General features: G+C 51.2%; 1 long non-coding RNA gene across 1 annotated transcript; it reads left to right on the top strand.

Moving 5' to 3' along the window:
- Positions 1 to 5,018: 5,018 nt before the first annotated feature.
- On the top strand, positions 5,019 to 7,510 carry LOC148687242 (uncharacterized). The gene is made up of 2 exons (XR_015948559.1): positions 5,019 to 5,120; positions 6,770 to 7,510. It is a non-coding gene; the product is annotated as an uncharacterized LOC148687242 (long non-coding RNA).
- The last annotated feature ends 682 nt before the right edge of the window (positions 7,511 to 8,192 follow it).

Raw genomic sequence — 8,192 nt, 5'->3', positions numbered from 1 at the left:
TCTTTTTAAAAAAAGAGTGGGGGGAGGGCTGATGTGGGGGACTCCTCCCTTTTTGCAGCACAGGGATGGATCCAGCCTTGTGGGTGGGGGGAGCCAAAGACATTTGCTGCCTGAGAGGAACCAGAGAAGAGTGCTCCCCCCCCCACCCAAAGCAGCCTTATTGGGACACTGAGTGTCACCGTCTGGCCGGCGGGAGGTAGCAGGCCCACCTGAGGATGTCAGGACCGGGGGCAAGATGGTGGTGTGGAAGCAGGAACGGGGTCCGGATGGTGCAGGGCTGAGGGTCCAGCAGCAGGCAGTCACAGGGTCAAGGAACCGAAGGTTGGGAAGCAGGGCGTCACGGAGGCGAGGGCCCGAGGGTCAAGGAGCAAGGCGGAGGCGAAGGTCTGGGAGTCAAGGAGCAAGGAGTCGGCAAAGCGGAGGTCCAAGGGTTGAGGAGCAAGGCGAAGGTCCGAGGAGCAAGGAGCAAGGAGCAGGAGGCCAGATGCAACAAGGCAGGGATCACGTTGCTGTGGCAAAGAGCTGAAGGGACATGCTGAGCTTTACTCCCTCCCAGCTCTTGCCACCAGGTGCAGTGAGTTACCAAGTGGCCTCACCTGAGTGGCCACTCCTTGCTTCTCCAGCACAAGCTGAGGCAGGCCCCAGTCCTGCAGAGCCTGACTCCTGCCCATACTCCTGACACTGAGCAGTCCCCTGGGGACAACTATCTCCTCCCCACCAAAGAAGAAAGGCATGGTCTTAGACACAGCCTCCCCAACACTGTTTTATGGATTGGGGCACATCCAGCAGCAGGCCGGACTCTGTGTCTTCTGTGTTTCGGGGAGAACATGGGGTTTGGTTTCGACAGCTCCCCAACTCCATCCAGGCAGAGAGAACAATTCTTGGGGAACGCTATCTAAAGCGCTTTCCAACTTGGCTGGAGTCTAGCCCTGTGGATGCTGGGTTGAGCAGAAAACGCGAGACCGCAGCCAAGCAATGAGTGGCCAGAAGGCCTGATCATTTAGTTGTTGCAACAAAGGTCTCAAGAAAGCTAAGGAGAGCAAAAAATAAAATGTCCAGAGCAAAGTGGGGGCGACATCCCTTGGCTGCTCGCTTGCCGCCTGGCCCACCTTCCCACACAAGGAAAATGGATGTGTGGCACTCAAAACCGAAGTGATGCTCAGAACAGAGCATGTTTGGCTTCTGGAAAAAGTTCCAAAACTGTAACACTCATTTCTGGGTTTGAAGTGTTCAGGTTCCAAGCTGTTCACAAACTGAGGTACCACTGTATTTATTTTTCCCAATTTAATCTGCATTTATTCCCCCCCCCCAGTGGTGATTTCCTTGGGTCAAAATGAGAGTACCCCCTAAATATTTTTAAAGGAAAAAAGCACTGAGTCATACCATAACATTACATATCAATGGAAAGATTATTTAATGAAGAATATAATGCAATAACTTTTATGAAGGATTATTTATTACAACAGTTGTCATAAAGAAGAAACATGAAACAAACAGAAAAAATTAGATATACAGGTAGAATTGCCACATTGGCACTTTGTGATAAGTAAGTGGGTTTTGCATCGCAGTTTGGCTACTCGGTCTCTAGAAGGTTCGCCATCACTGCCCTTGGATCATGTCCACTTTCAAAGGTGGAGGGAGGCTTTCCACCCTCAGGGCCCAGAGGGGGCTCCTGCCTTGGGGCAGCTGGTGGAGTTGGAGGAAGTTGACCCTTAGCACTCTCGCTTTGGGACCTGCCTGAACCTCCTTCCACATTAGACTCATCCTTACATTGCTTTGAGATGCTCTGGTACGGCCCCTTCTTCCCTGTGCCCCCTTCCCTCCTCATGCAAGACGTGCAGCTAGGAACAGAGCTTTTCCTGGTTATGCCAGTAAAAAACCCCTTTATTTCTCCTTATTAATCAAAAGAATAGATGATGGTTTCAAAATTACCTTCGGCATATAAGGAGGTGCTATCAGTTTTTCTGTGTCTTCATGGTTGCATCATTGCAATGATAACAGTGGGAGTGTTGCTGCTGTTCCTATAATATTTATCTAACTCTGCTTCCAAAGCAACACCTCCAATCTCAGCTCCACTCTGTGCAACTCTCCATTCCCAGAAACAAACATTTCCAACTCCCTCCCCCAAACACCAAAACCAGCTCACCCTCAGTCCATCCTCATTCAGAAGCAACACTCCAGACTCACACACTCCCCCTCCCTATCTAACAATACATTAAATATTATATTATGCTTACTATCCTCTATAATAATATCCAAGTGTCTCTACGTCCAGTCCCTGTGTCCGTGGGATTGCGCTACTGCGCATGTGCCCCACGAACAGCCATTGGGACTTGGAGGCCCTTCTTTGAGTTTATTCATGGCTTGTAGCGTTTCCACTCTTACAGCTCTTACCCCTCAGAGTCTTTAGGTGGTTTGTAAGACTTCCACTACAACTGAACCTCAATCCACTTATGTAGGACTTACATGGTTTCTCCCCAGTATGAATTTGTTGATGTTTTGTGGAGGTCTCCAAAGTTGCGCTCCGTGCCGGTAGGGCGGGACGAGACCTCCCGCCACCGCCTCCCGCCTGCCTCCCCCCAGTGATGCGGGGCGGTGCAGTGGCTCCGGGGGACGGAGCTGAATCGCAGTGGGTGCTGCTTGCCCCCGTCTGTCTTCCCCGAGCCAAGGGGGAGACAGGCAGGGGCAGCCGCCGCACTGCTGCGTTTCGGCTCAGTCCCCCCTGGCAAAGGAAGATTAGCTGTCAGCTTCCCGCGTGATATAAAAGTAATACGAAGCGGCGGTCATAGAAAATTTTGTCGTCTTACGAATGCCTCGCGCAACGCAAAACTCTTTCGTCTAGCAAGTTTTTCGTTGTGCGAGGCATTCGTAAAGTGAGGCACCACTGTATTGAATTTTATAACATGAAAAAAGAAAACAAAAACACATACAGACAAACCACATGGGAAATTCCCCATTGCGATACCGGCACGGAGCGCAACTTTGGAGACCTCCACAAAACATCAACAAATTCATACTGGGGAGAAACCATGTAAGTCCTACGTAAGTGGATTGAGGTTCAGTTGTAGTGGACGTCTTACAAACCACCTAAAGACTCTGAGGGGTAAGAGTTGTAAGAGTGGAAACGCTACAAGCCATGAATAAACTCAAAGAAGGGCCTCCAAGTCCCAACGGCTGTTCGTGGGGCACATGCGCAGTAGCGCAATCCCACGGACACAGGGACTGGACGTAGAGACACTTGGATATTATTATAGAGGATAGTAAGCATAATATAATATTTAATGTATTGTTCGATAGGGAGGGGGAGTGTGTGAGTCTGGAGTGTTGCTTCTGAATGAGGATGGACTGAGGGTGAGCTGGTTTTGGTGTTTGGGGGAGGGAGTTGGAAATGTTTGTTTCTGGGAATGGAGAGTTGCACAAAGTGGAGCTGAGATTGGAGGTGTTGCTTTGGAAGCAGAGTTAGATAAATATTATAGGAACAGCAGCAACACTCCCACTGTTATCATTGCAATGATGCAACCATGAAGACACAGAAAAACTGATAGCACCTCCTTATATGCCGAAGGTAATTTTGAAACCATCATCTATTCTTTTGATTAATAAGGAGAAATAAAGGTGTTTTTTACTGGCATAACCAGGAAAAGCTCTGTTCCTAGCTGCACATCTTGCATGAGGAGGGAAGGGGGCACAGGGAAGAAGGGGCCGTACCAGAGCATCTCAAAGCAATGTAAGGATGAGTCTAATGTGGAAGGAGGTTCAGGCAGGTCCCAAAGCGAGAGTGCTAAGGGTCAACTTCCTCCAACTCCACCAGCTGCCCCAAGGCAGGAGCCCCCTCTGGGCCCTGAGGGTGGAAAGCCTCCCTCCACCTTTGAAAGTGGACATGATCCAAGGGCAGTGATGGCGAACCTTCTAGAGACCGAGTAGCCAAACTGCGATGCAAAACCCACTTACTTATCACAAAGTGCCAATGTGGCAATTCTACCTGTATATCTAATTTTTTTCTGTTTGTTTCACATTTCTTCTTTATGATGACTGTTGTAATAAATAATCCTTCATAAACGTTATTGCATTATATTCTTCATTAAATTATCTTTCCACTGAGATGTTATGTTATGGTATAACTCAGTTATATGTTACAAAACGGCATTGGAATGAGGGAGATTGCTAGAACTAATGAATTTATATGAATTTCAAAGCATGATAGGTTTTCTGAATACAAACTGCTTCTCTTCTAGGATGCAATGTTTCCCATTATAATTGGTTTACTAGGTAACGAGGTTTCGATCTGCAGACAGTCCCTTCTCCTCCTGCCAAAATCCTTGAGCTGGCTCTGCAGAACCAATGCATTCTCCTGGTTGGCTAGAACGGAGCTTTCTTCAAAGACTAGCTTCATTCACAACTGCACACCCATGGGATCGCTTATCGGGGTTTGGGGAGGGAAAACCAATCTTTCTTCAGGAGGGGGTCTGGTGTGTTGCTGGGGTAGCATAATATTGGAGCGGTCGGGCTCCCTTGAGGGCATCGGTCCAGCTCCTGTCGGGTGCAAGTGAGACCTTGTCCATGTGCCCCCCCCCCGTCCTGTCCCTATCAATGGGGAGGAATGAGTTTCAAAAAGGGATTCTTCCTCTACCCCCCCCTTCCAGAAAACATCATTTCCCTTACCTCCAAACAAGCTCTATAATTCCATTTCTTTCCTGAAAAGGTCTCAGGATCCATCCCCGGCAGTGGCTTGGAAAAGACCCCCCATCTCTGAAAAGACTCCTCCTTGGAGCATGAAGCTCACACAGGCTGACACTCCCGCCCCTCTGGAGGAACCCCTCTCCTGCCCCCATTTCAACTCTCCGCTATGGGGTGCAGACCCCCGCAGAAATCGCACCAGGACCCCGCAATGCAAGTCTTCCACATATCTCCTCCAGTGACTCCCCCAGTAAATAGGCCGGGGGGGGGGATGCTCTAGGACCATAGCTCTATGGGCACACAAAGTGTTTCCAGGCTGGAGGGAGGGGTGGTTTTGGGCAGGGGAGGAGGGGCGACAGTGGACAACGCCCCCCTTTATATTGCAGAAAAGGAAATTGGAGTGATATCAGCAAGGGAGGCGGAGGGCAAGAGAGGACACAGAGGTAAAGAGGCCAAGGGGGGGGAGGAGAAGGGGGAGGGAAAGGGACAGAGACTCCTGTCCTGGGACCCCTCAACAGGGGCCCAGATCCATGCAAGACACCTGCAGGGTTTGCCTTGCAAGATCTCCTTGGCAGCAGCATCACTCAACTCCCGTTTCTCTTTCCTGGGGGGCCAAGAGATGCTCAGCTGCCCTGCCCCTCCTTGGATGCCTTTGCAGGAAGAGAAATGGGGTGCCTGCCAAGGTGGTTCCCACGAGGGTCCCCATCCCCAGGCAGGACTGGGTTTGAGCCAAGCCCCCCAATCCGCTGTCCCTCGCGACACGTCACCCGCTTTCCCCTGGCAGGAATCCTGGGGGCAGATGGCAAATCAACTCCTCTTTCTTGGGTCCTCCCTCCATTTCCTCCAGAGAGTGAAAGAGGACAGATGTGGAAACTGGAAAGGGGGGAGAAAGATGTTCTGACCCAACAAGGATCTCTGAGCTCAGAATTGCACGGCTGAGCAGCTTTTGCAATGAACAGGGGGATCTGCTTGGCCTAAAGAGGCCAGAATAATACCTTGTTGGAGATCCCTGGGCTAGAGGACCCTCCAGTCCCTTCCAACACTTCGGATTATCCTAGGATCTATTCCAGGGGTCCCCAGACTACGACCCCCGGGCCGGATGCGGCCCAATTGGCCTCCCAATCTGGCCCGCGACGACCCCCGCCGCCCGCTGCCGCCGCCCGCTCTTGCAGCGCGCTGCGCGGCGGCGCGCTTCCAGATCTGGAAAAAAATGCCGAAAATCGTTTCTGCGCACGCGTATGGGCCTCTCCCGACCCAGAAGAGGTCATTTCCGGTGCACTTCCGGGTCGGGGGAGGCCCATATGCATGCGCACAAACAATTTTTGGCGATTTTTCCGGCCTGCAAGCGCACCACCGTGCCAGTAAATGGGTGTGTGCATGCACACTGGCGCGCACTCCCCCACCCTCCGGCCCACTGTGCGCACACTCCCCCGCCCTCCGGCCCGCCGCGCGATCGGCGCAGCGGGCACCGGCCCGAAGGCGGGTAAGTCTGGGGACCCCTGATCTATTCCCTGTGCTGGGAAAATGGGGAGACCGGCTCAAAGGCAGAAAGGCTTGCAAGCTGAGACCAATTTCTCTTTTTTTGTTGACGTGTGTTAGCAGAGAATCCGGAGGTCTGTCAGGGACACTGAACTCGCCAGCCCAGAACACAGCTTTGCATTCGGTCTGCATTTGCTGGCATAGATGCAAATGCGGACACACTTTCAGAGCAGAGAAACAAAGTCCCGGCCGGCCGTCTCCTGGCAGGGCTCAGTCTCAGGTGTGGAGAATCAGGAGGGTTTTCTGGGCCCAGGTCACCCAGTGCATGTGGTGGGTCAGGCCCTCTGCCCTGACCCCAAACAGGACCACTTAGTCTCTCCCCCCACCTGCTATTCCCCGCTCCCTGGAACGGGCATTCAGATCCCGAATAAGTTGATGGTCATCCCTGCTCTCTGTTAATCTCCCCCATTGGAGGTTTTTAAGCAGAGATGGGATGGTCACCTGGCAAGGATTCTTCAGCCGGGAGTCCTGCATTGCAAGGGGTTGGTCTAGATGGCTCTTGGGGATCCCTCTCAACTCTTTGAGTCTATTATTCTTTGCCCCTGCATCTTAGAATTCTGGAGCTGGAAGGGACCGAAGGGTCATCTTCCTCCAAGGAAGGAGAGAGAAATTGTCAACGGCTCATCCATTGAACCAGGCGGGTCAACTGGAGGCAAATACTTGCAGGAACCTTCACTAAAGCTTCCTTAGCCCCCATTCAGTCGATGGGAACACACAGAAACGCATCCAGCTTCTGCTGGGAGGAGCAAATGGCAGTATGTGGAGGAGGAACAATTGCCAAGCACAAGACAGGAAATAATTCCTCTGCCCACTTCTCTGGGAACTCCCTCCTCTCAGAAATGGGCTGCATTGCATTTTCCAGAGGGAGAGGGAGAGAGAGAGGGAGAGAAAGAGCAGACATTTTCGAGCACAATTCAAAGTGTTGGTGCTGACCTTTCAAGCCCTAAATGGCCTCGGTCAAGTATACCTGAAGGAGCGTCTCCACCTCCATCATTCTGCCCGGACACTGAGGTCCAGCACCGAGGGCCTTCTGGCAGTTCCCTCCCTGTGAGAAGCCAAGTTGCAGGGAACTAGGCAGAGGGCCTTCTCGGTGGTGGCGCCTGCCCTGTGGAACACCCTCCCATCAGATGTCAAAAAGGAAAACAACTACCAGAGTTTTAGAAGACATCTGAAGGCAGCCCTGTTCAGGGAGGCTTTTAATGTTTAATAGATTATTGTGTTGTATTTTTCTGTTGGAAGCCGCCCAGAGTGGCTGGGTGGGCGGGGTATAAATAATAAATTATTATTATTGTTATTATTGTTGTTGTTGTTGTTGTTGTTGTTATTATTATTATTATTATTATTATTATTATTATTATTATTATTATGTTCAGCTTGTGGTCCACAAAGACCCCTCGATCCTTTTCACATGTACTGCTAGTGAGCCAGGTGTCCTCCATCCTATATTTGTGCATCTGGTTCTTCCTGCCTGAGTGCAGAACTGGACATTTGTCCCTCTGGAAATTCGTTCTGTTAGGTTGGGCCCAGTTCTCCAATCTCCAGACACACTGATCAGATGTTTGGAAGCTGTGGCTGGATGGGAGCCGGATGAAGTTAAATCCTTCGGAGACAGAGGTCCTTTGGTTGGGTTGGGACGATATGGGATTCGGGGGCCAATTCCCATCTCTTGTGGGGGTGCAATTAGGGCCAGCGCCGTCCGTTAAGAGTTTGGGTATAATCTTCAACACCTCTCTTTCCATGGAGGCGCAGGTTGCAGCCATAACAAAGGTGTCATTTTTTCATCTCCGCCAAGCTAAGCAGTTGGCTCCTTACCTCTCTCGCTCTGACCTAGCCACTGGGATCCACGTGATGGTCACCTCCAGGCTTGATTATTGTAACTCACTCTATGTGGGGCTGCCCTTGAGACTGACTCAGAAACTCCAGTGGGTGCAGAATGCCACAGCGAGACTCCTCACGGGGTCCTCGCTGCGGGAGCA

The sequence above is a fragment of the Zootoca vivipara genome, chromosome 2 (assembly GCF_965207765.1).
Source record: "Zootoca vivipara chromosome 2, rZooViv2.hap1.1, whole genome shotgun sequence".
Lineage (NCBI taxonomy): Eukaryota > Metazoa > Chordata > Lepidosauria > Squamata > Lacertidae > Zootoca > Zootoca vivipara.
Note: the sequence above shows the minus strand (reverse complement) of the source record. Positions and strands in the feature narration are given on the sequence as shown.